An 18,816-nucleotide genomic window follows, 5' to 3' on the forward strand; every position below is an offset into this window, starting at 1 on the left:
ATAAAGCATTATGGAGTTATTTTTTTTCCCTCTGAAAGCAAGCTGTATTATAAAAAATGAATTCTACCATTTTTGTTCCAACAGATCATTTCTTTCTCATGCACACTCTGTCTCCCTCTCTTTTTTTTTCCTTCCCTTTCCTTTCACAATTTATAACTTGAAGCAAAATTATCACCTTTATCTTTGTTTTTTCTTTGAATGTGACATTTCTTAACATTTATTTTCTTTAAGGCTGCCTGTATTTTCATATAGCGCTAATTATAGTTTTAGATTAACTTTGCAACTTAGCTTAATTGCTTCTTCACAACATTGGAAGCCTTGAAGTTTGCAAGTTCTCTGCATATATTTTCTGTCCTTCTTTCCTCAGTTTAAAATGAAACAGTTAAAAAAAAGTCTTGGGTCTAAATTGAGTTACTCAACAGCCTGAGTTGCTTTTAAGAATATTTATTACCCATTAGAAAATAATAATGAGGTTTTAGGCTGCTCTTGTTTGTCCTAGCAATTAAAACATTTCTGTGTACCGCTTCCTTAGAGAAACCAACAACTTATTTTGCTGTAGGAAACCCCATTGCATGGAAATACAGGTGAAACTCGAAAAATTAGAATATCGTGCAAAAGTTCATTTATTTCAGTAATGCAACTTAAAAGGTGAACCTAATATATGAGATAGACTCATTATATGCAAAGCAAGATAGTTCAAGCTGTGATGTGTCATAATTGAGATGACTATGGCTTACAGCTCATGAAAACCCCAAATCCACAATCTCAGAAAATTAGAATATTGTGAAAAGGTTCAATATTCTAGGCTCAAAGTGTCCCACTCTAATCAGCTAATTAAGCCATAACACCTGAAAAGGGTTCCTGAGCTTTTAAATGGTCTCTCTGTCTGGTTCAGTAGGAAGCACAATCATGGGAAAGACTGCTGACCTGACAGTTGTGCAGAAAACCATCATTGACACCCTCCATAAGGAGGGAAAGCCTCAAAAGGAAATTGCAAAAGAAATTGGATGTTCCCAAAGTGCTGTATCAAAGCACATTAATAGAAAGTTATGTGGAAGGGAAAAGTGTGGAAGAAAAAGGTGCACAAACAGCAGGGATGACCACAGCCTGGAGAGGATTGTCAGGAAAAGGCCATTCAAAAGTGTTGGGGACTTTCACAAGGAGTGGACTGAGGCTGGAGTCAGTGCATCAAGAGCCACCACACACAGATGGATCCTGGACATGGGCTTCAAATGTCATATTCCTCTTGTCAAGCCACTCCTGAACAACAAACAACATCAGAAGCGTCTTACCTGGGCTAAAGAAAAACAGAACTGGTCTGTTGCTCGGTGGTCCAAAGTCCTCTTTTCTGATGAGAACAACTTTTGCATCTCATTTGGCAACCAAGGACCCAGAGTCTGGAGGAAGAATGGAGAGGCACACATTGCAAGATGCTTGAAGTCCAGTGTGAAGTTTCCACAGTCTGTGTTGATTTGGGGAGCCATGTCATCTGCTGGTGTTGGTCCACTGTGCTTCATTAAATCCAGGGTCAACACAGCCGTCTACCAGGAGATTTTGGAGCACTTCATGCTTCCTTCTGCAGACAAGCTTTATGGGGATGCTGACTTCATTTTCCAGCAGGACTTGGCACCTGCCCACACTGCCAAAAGCACCAAAACCTGGTTCAATGACCGTGGGATTACTGTGCTTGATTGCCCAGCAAACTCAACTGACCTGAACCCCATAGAGAATCTATGGGGCATTGCCAAGAGAAAGATGAGAGACATGAGACCAAACAATGCAGAAGAGCTGACGGCCGCTATTAAAGCATCCTGGTCTTCCATAACAACTCAGCAGTGCCACAGGCTGATAGCTTCCATACCATGCCGCATTGGGGCAGTAATTGCTGCAAAAGGGGCCCAAACCAAGTACTGAGTACATGTGCATGCTTATACTTTTCAGAGGTCCGATATTGTTCTATGTACAATCCTTGTTTTATTGATTGCATGTAATTTTCTAATTTTCTGAGATTGTGGATTTGGGGTTTTCATGAACTGTAAACCATAATCATCACAATTATGACAAATCATGGCTTGAACTATCTTGCTTTGCATGTAATGAGTCTATCTCATATATTAGGTTCACCTTTTAAGTTGCATTACTGAAATAAATGAACTTTTGCACGATATTCTAATTTTTCGAGTTTCACCTGTATAACACAGGTTCTTAATTGCAGTTTTTCAAAGTATGTCCCAAAACTTCTTTCTTAGTAAAAGAATTGTGTGTTGTTCTTGTTGTTAGGTTGCTTTAGAAATCTTTTGGTGATGTTCTTGAATCTGTTGCATTGTACTGGATTGGTAGAATGTTCTGGGTCTTGTTATCTTCTGCTTCTGTGAAACTTTTGCACATCTTGTTCCAAAAAGCTAGTAAAAAACATTTGTTTTCTATTTTGTTCAGATATATTTTATGCTGCATAGGAACTTACACAGCATAGCAGGCATTTACACATATATGGCCATCTCATTGTGAGTAATATTCAAATGGGTTCTTGAAATGTTCTACTTCACTATGAAAATCAAACTGATTTGATTTGGAAGTTTGAAATTATTCAGAAAATCAATCAGATTCAATTCAAGCATCTGGATATATACAATCCAAATGTCAAGCACCAGGGAAATCAGGAAATCCAGCAGTTCAAATATGTATAAATTTATTGTAAGCTTAAACCCTCCACCAGAATCTGAACTACTAAGGGCCAAGAAAAATTAGCATGAGATAAGAATAGGAGCAATAAAAGGTGGGCTGGACTTTGATCTCTGTGTGGCATGTAGATCTCTTGTGGGCATGTAGACTCATGGCTGATTACGCATTTGACCCCTCCTTCTGGCTCAGTCTGGTCACCTCCTACACTAAACCCATCTGAAATTTAGATTTGATTTAAACCATTCAAGTGAATGTGCAGATGAACAGAAAGTAATTGCATGTATTCAACCTGGACCAAATTGATTTGAGTGCCTTTGAATGAATCCAGCCAATCCAACTAAGGGAGCTACAGGTAACCCTTGACTCACAATCACATTTGGGACCCAGAATTTCCATTGCTAAGCCAGGCACTTGTTAAGTGAGTTACACCTGATTTTACAACAGTGGGGTTAAGCAGTTGTTAAATGAAATATGCAGTCATTAAGTGAATCTGGCTTGTCCCATTTGCTTGATTGAAACTGGGTGGCAAGTCACAGGTGGTGATCATATTACTCCAGGGTGCTGAAACGGTCATAAATACATATTGATTGCCAAGCTCACATGATCATTTTGATCACATGATCCTGGCATGCTGCAATGGTGATAAATTCAAAGACGGTCATACATCATTTTTCCAGTGCTGTAATCGAAACAATTAATAACTTAAATCAATTGATAAATGTAAGATCCTAAGAAAAGAACCATCTGTATTTAATTTATTGAACCAGTTTGACCTTTCACATTGGTCTGAATTGCTTTTGCCTATCAAACAATTTATAGATAAATTATTATTGATGCTTAAATGAAATTACAAAACCCCAAAATTATGAATAATAGAATATGAACAAAATAAATAAAATAAAAACCAAGATAACAGTAGTTTTAATTATGAGAAAAATATTTCGGGTCCATTCTTAAAATGCAAGGTGAACCTTGATTATATGTATTTTGAATGAAGTTATTTTTCCATGGGCCTTTTTTGGGGGGGGGGGGGGTGTTCTGGAATTCTTAGCACCTGGCTCTAGTTTGTTCACACAAAACTTTTTATCAAAGCTTTTATGTAGAATTTTTGGAATTAACAAGGATTGTTGTCTTGATCCAGTCAACTCAGGAAAGCCTAAAAGCTTTTTCACAAACTGTGCAGACTGCCATCCAGAATGGACAAAGGGCTTTTCAGAGATTTTCAAATATGGCATGGCACGATAAACACATTTTTAAAAGACCTGCTGTTATTAATCATTTATGACAGCATGTGAAGTTCCATCAAGGGCATGGGGGGAAATGTGCACTTTTTTTTTTGCTGGACTGAACAATTCTTTGATGTGAATCACAAAATATATAAAGGAAACTCTAGGAATATAAGGATGTTGTTTGATTTTGATTGAGATCATTGGTCCTGTCAGATCAATTGGGCATGTGACTAAATACATTTTTTTGCAGTTTTAAAATGATTTTCATAAAATTGGATGGGCAAAAATATTGGGAATTTTGTTCTATCCTTGATCACAAAAAGTGCAGTCAAACTCTATTGCTCAGCAATATAGCTGCTAAGTGAATTGTGAGTTACAAATGGTTATCACAGAACCCCAGGACATTGCAACCATCATGAATATATGCCAGTTGCCAAGTGCCTGAATTCTGATCATGTGACCATGGAGACTGTCATGCCCCTGGTGGAGACTGACTCTGAAGGAGAGGAGGAACAGCCAACAGGGAGTGGAAGTGTGGCTCTGGAGGTTGTGGAGGAGGCTGGGGAAGGGCAGAGGCCGGCTGAGCAGTCAGAGGAGGACCCAGGCCCATCCCCTCTCCATCCTAGGGCACGCAGGGAGGAGAGGATAAGGGGGAGACGTGGTCTATGGGGGAGGAGAGGGCCTTGATCCTCTTCATGGGTTTCAGCTGTGATAACTATATAAGAGTATGGACCTGTGTACTGGCAAATGCTGGAAACAAAGCGTGTTTTATTTTGGTCTGAAGTTATCTTGGCTGGCGTCTTTTCAACAGACTGCTTTGTAATCTCCTTGAATTTGGTAAATCTGAGTCATCACAGAGATGCTGCAAAGGTTATAAGTGTGAAAAAGGGTCACAAGTAAGATTTTTCAGTGCTGTTGTAACTTTGAATGGTCGCTAAACAAATGGTTGTAAGTCAAGGACTCCCTGTATAGTCATTTCTCTAACATTGTGCAACTGCCATGGCTTTTAATATTTTTATTTAATTCCAAGGGAAGGCAAGAAGAAAATGTACAGTAGTTATCTAACCCAGGGGTCTCCAACCTTGGCAACTTTAAGACTTGTGGACTTCAGCTCCCAAAATTCCTCAGCCAGCTTTGCTCCATGAGTGTTAAAGTTGCCAAGGTTGGAGACCCTTGATTTTAACCATCCAAAGCCATGCTGTATAGTCTCTCAACAAGCAAAGCACCCTACATGGATTGCCAAAAGAACTGCTGAAATTCCAGATGTGTCAACCCTCAGATACAAATATAGATTAAGAGAATTGGAAGGGACCTTGTAGGTCATCTTGTCCAACTCTCCACCCAAGCAGGAGACCCTACACCATTTATGACAAATGGCAGTCCAATCTCTTCTTGAAAGCCTCCAGTGATAAAGCTCTCACAACTTCTAAAGGCAACTTCTGTTCCATTGATTCATTGTTCTCACTGTCAGAAAATTTTTGAATTTGGAATTAACAATAAACTCCAGCAATTAGATAAAATTTTATTAGGATCAGGCAAAAAAAAAATATAACAACATTTTATAATTATTTATTAGAAGTAAAATTGGAAGAAGAAATTGTAAAAGGGAACATGATAGCCTGGAGTAGGAATATAGGACGTAGCATCACCATAACAGAATGGGAAAATAATGGGGTAGAAATAATAAAATTACAAAATCGGTAGCATACAAAGAAAATGCCTATAAAATATTTTATAGATGGCACCTTCCTCCTTCGAGATTAGCGAAGATGTACCCCAATATGAGTCTGAATTGCTGGAAATGCAAAAAAAAAAGAGGGAACTTTTTTCCATATGTGGTGGTCCTGTACAGAAGCTCAAAAATATTGGCAGAAAATTAGAAATTGACTGGAAGAAATGACAAGAGAACAGATCGAATTCAAACCAGAGTCCTTTCTGTTAGGGATCTTTGATAAACAAATATCAAAAAAAGTGAAATATATAATAATACACATTTTAACAGTGGCCAGATTGGCTTTTGCACAATGTTGGAAGCAGCCTCATGTTCCATCAGAGGAGATGATCATTCAAAAAATTTCAAGTTGTGCAGAAATGGACAAATTAACTTTGGCATTAAAAAATAAAGACACTTCAATATACTACAACAGCTGGAACTGCTGGTACAAATGGATAGACCAAAGATAGACTTCACACTAAAAGGCAAAAGAGGATAGGATAAATCCATAGTAGTGATACACAGATATGTGTAAGGATTAGGTGTGTATATGGCATAAAATAAGGATAAAAAAGAGGTCTTACAAACTGTTGAAGATGAGAATGTTTTCTATTTTTTTCTATTTTTTTCTTTCTATTTTCTTCTCCCTTTCTTCTTTTTCTCTCTTTCATTTATGTATGTGTTGTTGGTTTGTTTTAATTGTAAAATCAATAAAATTTATTTTAAACAAAAAAGAAAATTTTTGAATTTTCTGAATTTTCTAGACTCTGGCCATCTTTTTGTTGTACCTGTGGTTTTTCCTTTCTTCAAAGCTTCAGTGCTGATACAGACTAGAGATAAGGGATATGGATGGGGTATAGAGCAGTGGTGGGATTCAATTTTTTTTACTACTGGTTCTGTGGGCATGGCTTGGTGAGCATGGTGTGGCTTGGTGGGCATAGCTTGGTGAGCGTGGCAGGCAAAGGCTACTTGCAAAATCCTATTCCCTCCCCACCCCACTAACCTGCTTTCCAACTCCGTTCTCCTGTGCAGGGCAACAAAAAAAGACACAGCCAATCAGCTGGGACTCAATGGAAGGCAGAGAATAGATGGGGGCAGGGTCAATCAGAGGTGGTATTTGCTGGAGAACCAAACTACTCCAAATTTCCACTACTGGTTCTCCAGAACTGGTCAGAACCTGCTGAATACCACCACTGATGTAGAGATAGCTGGGGTGCTGTAACCAAAACAACATTCTTTCGCCTAGGAATCAAGGTTGAGTGTGCAGGCATTTGGGAGGTGTTTGGGAGGTAGAGACTGTTTGGACTGTGTGCTGATTGGACCACCCCACTGTTTGGACTGTGTGCTGATTGGACCATATGACTGAGACCTCTGGGGAAGTGACTCAACTTTTGTTTTTAATTGGGGGAAAAACCGGATCCAATTTTCACCAGCATCGTGCCAATTTGACATACTCTAATCAAATGTTCTTTGAGGAGACCTCTAGCCTCGGAATTCTTTCATTTGGGGTTGTGTTACTTGGGACCCTGACAAGATGTACTAGAAAGTGACACTGCTTGCAGAGCTTAAGTCAACGTTAAAGAAATTGGAAGACAGATTTCATTACAGTATTAATATTAACAGTACCTTTTCTGTTTGTGCTGGATAGGGATATGATATCATGGATTCAGCTAAGCATACATCAGACCTAGCTGCCTGGAAGGATGTAAAAGATGCATTGAATTCAGTAAAAAGTCTGATGCATATAAAACTTCTTGCTACGCATGACTAATGTGAAATTATCTATGTTTGGGGAGGTATGTATATATTTATAAATATGTCAGGGATGCTAACTGTCAGAAGCAACAAGGAACATTTATTTTGAATCCCTACAGAACAGCTTTTTAAGATACATTTTTGGATCCATTAGTGAAAATGTAAGGTTAAGATATACAGGCTGCCCAATATGAGCGAAAATGGATTGCCTGAATTGTCAGAGTTTGTATGATATGATGCAGCCGCTCTAAGATTAGTAACAAATGCAGGCTTTCAACTCCTGACCACATTCTCGATTACGCCATTGATAGTAAGCTAGTAAATCAAAGGTTGTTGTCAAAAGCACAAAATGAAATTTCCTTTGGAACTTTTATTGGGCTGTTCATGAAGAGGAGAGAAAGAAATGGCAGATGCCCCAAAAGACATTCCTTTGATGTGAAATAGAAGCAGCAGCATCCAGTGAGACAATGCTTTTTTGTGTGGTTTTGTTATTTGGAATCATCATGGCATGGTATGATATTATCACCTCTAATAAAAGGTAGAACATAGAATAATAGAGTTGGAAAGAACCTTGGAACATCTTTTAGTCCTAGGTTTATAGATACATCTCTCTTTCTCTTTCTCCCTCTCTCTCTCTTTCTCTATCTCTTCTTCTCTCCTTCCCCTCTCCCCTTTCTTTCTTTCTTTCTTTCTTTCTTTCTTTCTTTCTTTCTTTCTTTCTTTCTTTCTTTCTTTCTTTCTTTCTTTCTTTCTTTCTTTCTTTCTTTCTTTCTCTCTCTCTCTCCCTCTCTCTCTTTCTCTCTCTCTCTCTTTCTATTTCTCTCTGTGTATACATACACACACACATACACACAGATATATCTATCTCTCTATCTCAGTCTTTATATCATCTCTGTCGATCTCTAATTTATGTTTTCATTCTAATCCAATCCAATCCAATCTCTATCATCTCTCCCTGAGATGATAGAGATAGATATAGAGATGATATAGATAGAAATAGAGATGGAGATATGTTTTCTAGTAAGTGTACAGTATGTTAGTCTAATGTTGCAGAAATGCTGATCCATTTTAGGCCATGAAATCCTGGGAAGGAAAAGTCTCTACCAACTCACACAATCAATTAAAAGAATTAAATAATTTAAAGTCATTTTCAGAACAGTGTTTGCATAGTATTGATGCTGATAGTTACACGTTTTATTTTTACATTGGCTGCCTCTATCTATTTTGTACTACAATTGCCACAATTTTAAATTTATAGGGACTTTATTGGAATTATAATTTAATATTTAACCGCAAGAATAGAATGAAATGAAAGTATGCGTATATGGAAGGTTTACATTTTTATTTTTTAAAAAATAAGTGTCTCATAGGAAATAAATTGTGTTCTCAAAATCATGTTTCATATGATATCCAGATTTGTTCCCATTCACTATATTTTTCATTCCACACTTTAAAAAACAAATAATATAAATGTTTTTTCTTCGGAGGCACAAGTCTAATATAAATTAAGGGGTGTGGTTTTCTTTTTGGGGGTAATTTAGAAAATGTATCACATTTGATAGAGTTTTTGTCCTTAAAATTGGCCTAATCTGTGCCCTTGACTTCATTAGTTGGTGGAGAAATAAAAATACAGAACATACAGCCAAGTAAGTCTATTTTGTTCTTATTGGAATCACATTTTAAATGCTCTTTACATATTAAGATATGCACATTAGTTGGGTTTCATGGTTTAATTATATTTTAGAAAAACTCACCTGGGAGCTATTTGTCCAATGAAAATGTTTTCTACTAACATCTTATTAAAGTAATAATCTGCAGTGTAGAATTACTGGCCATATGCATGTTGCCAAAAAAAGTTATTGGAATAAATTCTATTTTTTTAAGCAAGTGTCTGGACAGACATTAAAAGAAAACATCTGGATAAATTTGTCAGATTGAGTTCATCAATATTCATTAAGTCATCTGTATTTATGTTGCATCCCTCACTGTGATTAACTTTGATCACTAAACTATTATTAATTATGAGAACAAGAAGATATAATTCAAGCTGGGTTTGAAGGCAAGCAAATGGAGTAACATTTGATTTAAATAAGACATAAATACAGACATAAATTATCATTGGGCAAATAATTCTCCCGCATTTTGTTTTCCCAGCAATTTTCATTTGCATCAATGAAAGAAAATTGGTTTAGAAATTCTTCCAAAGGAGAACTGAAATATATATAACTGTTACTTGTGCAGTATAGAATTCTTGAACTCATTTAGTGATGAAATGGCAAGGGAGGGTGTATGAAGGTTCCTAAGAAGAGTTTGGACAGCCATTTTCCCAGAATGATATAGGATCCCCTGAACAAACAGGGGGTTGAAGAAGGGCCATGTTATTATGATTACTATTAGTTTGATGTTGTTTTGTTGTTGTTATTGTTATTATTATTATTGTTGTCATTATTATTATTATTATTATTATTATTATTATTATTATTATTATTATTATTGATTTAATCTTCTATTCACAGTCTTGGACTCGTAAAAACTTAACAGTTCAAGTCCTAATCAAGAAACTAAGAGCTATTAAGGTAACATCTGAGTATTTAGGCAGTTCTGAGTAACGTGGTTTTTTACATAGTTTTTTTGATGATGATGATGGTGGTGGTGGTGATTATGATGATGATGACTATTATTATTATGTTTTGCATGTATTTTGAGAGCTTATGCACCAGAGAAAAAAATTCTTGCATGTCTAATCATATTTGGCCAATGAAGCTGTTCTATTCCTATTCCTATTCCTATTCCTATTCCTATTCCCTATTCATTCATTCCTATTCCTATTCCTATTCCTATTCCTATTCCTTTCTATTCCATTCCATTCCATTCCATTCCATTCCATTCCATTCCATTCCATTCCATTCCATTCTATTCTATTCTATTCTATTCTATTTTACTCTACTCTACTCTACTCTACTCTACTCTACTCTACTCTACTCTATCCCATCCCATCCTACAAGGAGTGTGTATGGTGTCTTTCTCAGGTACAGGGAACCAAGAACAACACAGTGAATTGCTCAAAGCAATTTTTTATTGCTGTTTTCCTATAGATAGGAATCAGACTAATGCACTATCAGAGGTGGTATTCAGCAGGTTCTGACCAGTTCTGGAGAACCAGTAGCGGAAATTTTGAGTAGTTTGGAAAACCGGCAAATACCGCCTCTGAATGGAGATTTTACAGTATCCTTCCCCTACCATGCCCACCAAGCCACGCCCACAGAACTGGTAGTAAAAAAATTGAATCCTACCACTGTGCACTATGGTATGCATACCCGTTAGCTAAAAACAGTGAAGATTTATGCAGGATTTCTCCTGGGTTTCTTTCTATATACCAAAGACTCAAAACGCGTTGGCCTGTTCTTGTTGTTGCAACTCACTGCCAGATTCCACCACAATCCTGCTTTCACAAGGAATGTGCCCTGTTTTCACAAGAAGTGTGTATAGGCATCCTTTCACTGTACAGTTAATTCTCCATTGATTCCCTAGGCTCCTGTTAAAATCTAGATGAAGACGGCCACAAGGAAGAATAGCTTCCATAGAACACTTTCAGCTGCAGGAATACTCCATTGCTAAGGGGAATTTTGCTTTTGGGAAAATGTTGAATTTCTCCATTTCCTGAGGAAAAAATAAAACTTGAGGAAACCATAAATTTATCTGCACACAAATTGAGTGCAAGTTTTGACATGTTGTTTGTGTTCTGCTCTAATCGAATAAATATTTAGACCACAGTGAGAGGGATAGAGCAAAAGAAATATAATCATTCAGTGTTGATTTGGATGCAGGTGGTCTCCATTTCACTTTTTAATATTTTCAGATAAAGAATAAGCCATTTTGAGGGGTGTCTGTCTGTCTGTCCATCCATATCATTGATCATCTATCATGTCAGTTTTTCAATATGTCAATCCATCTGTCTGTCTGTCTGTCTATCTATCTATCTATCTATCTATCTATCTATCTATCTATCTATCTATCTATCTATCTATCTATCTATCTCTATCTATCTCTACCTACCTACCTACCTGTCTATCTATCTATCTATCTATCTATCTATCTATCTATCTATCTATCTATCTATCTATCTATCTATCTATAGATATCTATCTATCTATTTATCTATCCTTGGTGGTGCAGGGGTTAGAGTGCAGTACTGCAAGCTACACCCAGAGCAATTTGGCAGATCGAATCCCACCAGGCTCAAGGTTGACTTAGCCTTCCATCCTTCCGAGGTGGGTAAAATGAGGACACAAATTGTTGGGGGCAATATGCTGACTCTGTAAACTGCTTTGAGAGGGCTGTAAAGCCCTATAAAGTGGTATATAAGCCTAAATCCTATTGCTATTGTTATTGCTATCTATTTATCTATCTGTCTATCTATCTATCTATCTATCTATCTATCTATCTATCTATCTATCTATCTATCTATCGCTGCCAATCTATCTATCTATCTATTCAAGGGCTCTTAATACATTCACCACCCAAGGCTTGAGAAAATAGCTAGGTTTTGAGGGTCTTGTGAGGGGCTAACAGAGGTAGGCCATTCTAATCTTCGAAAGGAGATTGTTCTTCACTACATAAAAAGCTAATCTTCTGGTCCCCACCACCTGACATTCTTTTGGCTGATGGGATTTTGTTGTTGGTCTGCATTGCTTTGGAAGAAATATGTTTGTAGCTGGATGACAACCATTGAGTGGACCTGTAAGAAGTGGTGGTCCGGGCCATAGACTAGAGAGCTTAATACATTTGCCGTCCCACTGTCTATCTTTCACTTCTCATATTTCAGCTAGTCATTAGAAATGGCAGGTAGTCTTCTTGACCCAGTTTATACTGATCACTTGCTCAACCTGGAGATCAGGTACCACTTTCCGAGAAAGAAACTATATGTCATGCTCATCTGCAGAGGAACACAGCAAGCTACATGGAGCAGTGCTCTCAGAATATGGGGACTTACAATTTCCTAAAGGTTTAAGATACTCCACACTTAGTATTTTTCTGCAAGTCATAGGCACTTCTGAATTTCTCCTAATATGTGCCATTTTTGAACGCTATTTTCCTTAATATAAACCATTGTGAGTTATTACTTAATGTAACCTTTTCATCTATACTTTTCTTCAGTGTATAAATAATTTCAATGAGTGAAGAAATACATCACAAAATTAATGTGGATCCTGCCCAGGGCAATATACCTTTTCGCTGAAATTGCTTCGTCTTACAAGCTGTTCTGTCATATAAGTTTTTCCCCCGTGTAGAAAAAGCAACATATCATTGGAGAAGGGGAAAAGCCATCTCTTTGGAATATTTTTTTGTTGTTGCATAGAATGAATCAGTGGAAGAGTCTGTAAGATAATGGTCATTACCAATCATTTGGTAATGATTGAAGATCAAGGATACAGGGAGAGAGAGAGACACACACACACAGAGACAGAGACAGAGACAGAGACAAAGACAGAGACAGAGAGAGAGAACAAAAGAAAGAAAGAAAGAAAGAAAGAAAGAAAGAAAGAAAGAAAGAAAGAAAGAAAGAAAGAAAGAAAGAAAGAAAGAAAGAAAGAAAGAAAGAAAGAAAAAAAAGAAATGCACAATTCCCTTCTCATCATTATGGGCTGGTTGTCTGTGTTTGCCTAAATCTTGTTTTTCTCTGCCAAAGACTTAGGAATTTGAAGGTTCTGCACAGTGTCTTAGCTGTTCTGGACAGAACAGCTTGGACAGAAAGATTTTCAAATATTGATACCTATTATTTATACTTTGATTTCTTTCAAATATTGATTTTTATTATTTATATTTTGAATATTTATTATTACTATTTTATATATTACTGAATTGTAACAAAGAGCAACAAGTAGCTCTGGACTTATAACAGTTTGTTCAAAGTTACAAAAGCATTGAAAAAAGTGACTGTTTTTCACACTTACAACCCTTGCAGCTTCCCTATGGTTCCATGATCAAGTTTTAGATGCTTGGCAACCGATTCACATTTATAATGGTTAGTGTCCTGGGGTCATGCGATCACCTTTTGTGGCCTTTTGACAAGCAAAGTCAATGGGGAAGCTAGATTCGCTTAACAATTGTTACAAACTTAACGGCACTGATTCAGTTAACAAATGTAAAAGAAACCTTGTAAAATGAAGCAAAACTCATGTAACAAACGTCTCACTTAGTAAAAGAAATTCTGAGCTCCATTGTGATTGTAAGTTGAGGACTACCTGTACCATATGTTACAGTTTTAAACAGAAGATGGAGAAAGAATCCATATAATATGGACAATGCTTATTTATATAGGCTAAAAACAAGGAGAATTAATAATCTCTAAAATGTTTCTGCTGTTTCAGTCTATCCCACCCCAAAATAAAGCAGCTGCAGACATTTTGGCATCATTTGGTGCCATTATAGCATATGGATGGTTCTTTTTTGAATTAGATTTTGAAGTGGCTCAAATTGAATTAGTTTTGCCACTGAATTTAGAATAACAAACTCAAAACAAATCATCCACCTTTTGAATCCTGGATCCCCAAACAGAATTGAATCAGAGCTGATTTGCAGAATTATAAATGTCAACATTTTAATGTGTAGTTGATGTGTCAAAGCAAGTTGCCAAAAGATCCTTCATGTGCTGCCACTGCAATTTCAGAAAGAAATGGCATATGCAAATTACATTAAGAAGTTGGTATGGTAGATTCTGAATGCTTAGAGCTGAATCAATTCATGATTCATGTCATTTTGCTGAATTAGAACCTTTGAAAGGTCATCAGGCTACAACAGTGAGGAAGTCTCAGATGAGTATCTACCAATAAGCGCTAAAATTATTGCCTTGTAAAAACTCTTTATTTTCTAGATAGGATTTTATGAGCCCTCTTTCTCAAGAATGGACAGGCTATCTATCTATATATGTATATGTATATTCTGGCTGTTAAACATCCCTGTAAACTTTTCATGAATCATTTAGACAGATTTGTGAAGTGCCTGATCTTCAGAGTAGAGTCTGCATCACTGAACAACATTTAAGAATTATCATGACTTTACAGATTGAATCTCTATGTCTCTTTTTTATTATTATTATAAGATTTTTGGGAGTATTATTTCCAAGCACTGGAATTTGAATTATTTTTGTTTGGGGAAAGGATGATTGAGACAAATTTGTCAGAGGGCAGAAAAAAATGCAATTGCTATTTGCCTCTATACATCTTTGAAAAATTGGACTTGTGGAAGTAATAGAATCCTACATGGCTATGCATATAGGAAAAATCCATGGAATTAAGGAAGCTTTAGCAGCAAAAAGAAAAGGCATTGCCAGGTTGATGTCATGTATCTTAAAAAGTTTGGGTATACTTCAAAGATTTATAATGCTGAAGTAGAATTCATCAAAAAGTGAACTTTCGTTTAATATAATAAGGCTTGAATTATATTTGTATTTGTAAGAGACAACCAGGTTGAGGGAAGGATCAAGCGTGTCATCAGTCTTGAGTGCCTTTTCACCCACAAGAGATCTAAGTTGAGCCCACCTTAAATTCCTTTGACTGTTATCTACCGCCAATAGGCTTTGACTGTTAGTAGTTCAGATTCTTGTAGAGAGCTTTAGCATACAATAATCCTATATCCTTTTGAACTGGACTCTTGATTTCCTGTACTTGACAGTGTCCTCTTAAACTATAAAAAAGTATATTTAAACTTACTTATACTTTATTTATTTGGCCAAGTGTGGTTAGAACCACAAGGAATTTGTTTCCAGTACAGAAGCACTCAGCACTTGTTGCAAAACAACAGAATATAATAATAATGATAACAATGATAACAATACTAACAATAATAATGTAGTGTACAGCCAATAAAAGGAAGAAGTAAAAATAATAAAGGGGATAAATAATGCTACAGCCTATAGGTACATACACATTATGTATGTATGTATGTATGTATGCATGTATGCATATAAAAACTTTGTAGTCACTGTAGTTTGTCAGCTGCAAAAATTAAGTGTTTAGCAGAGTGAATAGTAAGGAATCTGTCAGTTTTATATATCACAGTCAGGAAATGTTTTAATCATTATTGTGGAGTCAATTCCAATTGGTTGTGTTTGTGCAAACAAACCACAACCTATTGTTGTGTTTGTTTGACCTCTGATCTGCAAACTGATGATGATTGCATGTGGCCTATAGGTCATGGCTGACCTACTAGTCTATAGCCACCTTTGGCCTTTGATTTTTTTAGTGAGACAAACACTTTTCTTGTATGGTGAAGGGAACTACATCCTATTTATCACTAGTTGCTTAGACAGGCGTATAAATTAAACTGCTTTAGAATAAATAAGAATTGTTGAAGACTTCTGTTCATGAAATTAGATCCAAAATTGGTACATCCCACAGAGCACTTTAAAACAAATTGATTTTTAATGTCACAGAACACTGTGTGCTTGTGTGTTTGTGTGTGTGATTTAATCAACTTAATTTATTTTCAGTGAAATCTAAATTAATGACCCTTCATATGTCACAACCAGACAAAGCAGAGAGTTGCCGCTTTCGGAGTAAACAAGATCACCCTTTCCTCCCCAGGCCCATAAAAGCATCTGTTAACCTGGGCTGATTTCCATTGGGATCTATGGAATTAAAGTAATTAGTGGACTAACTTGTCCTATTTGATTAATTACAGATTTAGAGTAATTTAAAGTACAATTAATTTAGAATACAATTAGGCCTACCAAGAAGTAAGTCCTCTTGGGATTGAGGTCTTGGAAACTAGTGGAATCTCATGTTTTACCCAAAGACCACCTCTTTTGGATTTCCAGCTAAAATGCAGAAAATCCAAGCTGGGTCTTCCTCATTTAATCCCAGAAGCCTGGAAGGTATAAAGAGTTGTGGAGGTCAGGAGGAAGCTCCACAGATTTTCCTCCTTTCTCTCTGAAAAGTTTTGCATTAGTTCTAGCTATTTAATTAAATATTGTGCTCACAAAAGCAAAACACAGAACAAAGTTTTCTTTCATGAATGAGATGAGGGAAGACAGCTGCACACACACACATACTAATTTTCAGGTGGCATATTGGCATCTTCAAGAGTATGGATCTAGTCTAGTTCCACCTGTTTTGGCAGGCTTCTTATACTCTGGCTATGTCTGCTGGAAAAAAAAAACATTTTGATGGGTAAAGTACTCCAATGCCTTAAGAAGTTGTATTCCTCTAATTTTTCTTCCTGGCAGATTAATTTACAAATCCAGCTTTGTCTGAACATTTTTTGCTTCATCCTTTTAGCACAAAACTTCCCTGAGTTTGATCCTTTTGCTTTTTGATCTTCCTTTTTCTTCTCCCTCCCCATTAAAAGTGGATTTTTCTTTCCAGAAGATTACACAAAGCCAGCCCTCAGAATGAGCAGGTTTTCAGATCCATGACATTTATAGGAATTACACTTTTAAAAAAAATGGGAAGGGGGCCTTGTAATTGAAGCACAGTGTGCATCAACACTCTTTAGGCTTGTAATTAACCTGAGAACTCTCATTAACCAACAGGACACAATGGGGAATAATTGTTGCAGTTGATAATTCACACTTGGAGTTTTGTCAGGCAGCCAGCCAATGTCAGACTAACACTGCAGTTTCTAGTTATGATTAGTTTTTATCCCCTTGTGTGTGATTACTATTACAAAATGAAGCTTGTCACTCTGGGAGTGAAGAGGAAGGCTTTGCTTTCTAGTACACATGGATTGTCTTGCAAGTTTGAAGAAACATCTTTAAAGGAAGAGATCTGGGGTATTGTCCTATGACAGGCCCATATTTTTTAATTGATCGGCTTGAGGGCTAGTTTTTCCTATTTATTCCCCTATGGTGTGAGATAACACACTTTCTGCTCTAATCCCAGTTAGATAATTAATCCTTAATTTTCTCTTAACGAGGTGCGTAATACCTACTATATACTTAACAATGTTGATAATCCTTACAATCCTTAATATATAACCTTCCCTGTTGATGTCTAAACTAAACAGTTCATGGAATGGGATGGGATGGAGGGACAGGTTGAAGGCCTATAAAACTTGCCCAGTGAAAGGAACCCCTTTGTGATCAGTTCTGTGGAACTCTGCCTTTATGTTCAAGCATGCTCACAACAAGGTCAGGGCTCTATAGACTGTGTCAGGTGGTGCTTAGACTCCATTAATATAGACAAAAGAACTTTTACTGGAATTCAAGTGCTAGCATCAAAGTAATTCTAGATCTGAGGAATTAGGTACGAAAAACACATATACAAAGTGATGGCAACATTCCCACCCACAAGAGTTCAAACTGTCCATCCAATCGAAGATGTGCATAATGTCATGTGGGGCATCTTCAGATGGTGATGCAGACATCTGGCCATTGACCTTGGCCTATTTTGATAAAGACCTGTAGTTGTGCAGTAAGCAAGCAAGTAGGCATAAACAATAAAGTTTTTTTCCCCAAGTTATACAGTTCGTTCTCTAAAACCTCCAGCATATTTCCCACACCCACAAAACGCAATTATTTCCCCCTCCCCCCATTACTATGGCAGCCAAAAGATGCAAGAGAAAGGAAAGGAATCTTGAAGACTGACAGACTGTCTAATTGTAAGGAAAATTTTACTCTCTCTTTCTTCTGTTTGTTTTGTCTTATTTTTGTTCCCCTGAGCATAATAAAATTTTGGTGTTGTCATCACCTCACAGAAATCAGAAGAAATGATCTTGTGTTGCAAAAAGGGGAATGTCATAGAAAGAGAAATGGACCCGTAAGGAAGATTTGAATGATGTTGGCATCATTCAAAGACATTGCTTGGTCTTCATGTATAATATGCCTCTTAACAGGCTCTACATGGATTAGCCTGATTGTTCTCTCCATGGTATAACTTTTTCTTTTAGACTGTATCTCCTGGTGGGGTCAACCTTTAGAAAGAAGGAATAGTCCCACCTCCTCTGAGCCTGAATTTTGATGCTGCCTAAAAAGAAGTTCTGAAGAACCTATTGTAGATTCCATCAAAGATCTCTCTCTGTCAAACTGACTTTGAGGTTGACCTTGTGTTCATTAGGAACTTCATCTTCCATGGGGCATGAACAGATAACATAGCTGAAAATATGCAAAAATGTCCTCTCCACCACAATTTTCTATTCTACTTGCAGTCAAACCTAAGGGAAGATTTTAGTGAATGTTTTTGGTTGGATGTGGAGTTCCATAATATTGGAGCAGAAAAATGAAAGTTACAGATACAATTTAGAATTGACTTTAAAAATAATTCCAAAGGAAATATTGCAGAAATAGCTTGGAAAAAATAAGAGTTTGTTGGTTTATTAAAAGTAATATACCAAATTAAACAATATTCAAACAGAATCTGCAGGACTTTATATTTTCTGCCTTTTTTTAGCTGGGTGCTGAAATTGTAGAGGGGAAATTCATCTATTATCTTCACTCTA

The 18,816-nt window shown here is 36.7% G+C and overlaps 1 long non-coding RNA gene across 1 annotated transcript in view; it reads left to right on the top strand.

The window, feature by feature from the left end:
• Nucleotides 1-18,816, top strand: part of LOC148129746 (uncharacterized) — a 503,505-nt gene that overhangs the window by 142,186 nt on the left and 342,503 nt on the right. The gene's annotated exons all lie outside the window — the stretch shown is intronic.

This window comes from Notechis scutatus, chromosome 10 (genome assembly GCF_049901735.1).
Source record: "Notechis scutatus isolate UNSWTSFEM ecotype Mainland chromosome 10, rNotScu1.2, whole genome shotgun sequence".
Taxonomy (NCBI): Eukaryota; Metazoa; Chordata; class Lepidosauria; order Squamata; family Elapidae; genus Notechis; species Notechis scutatus.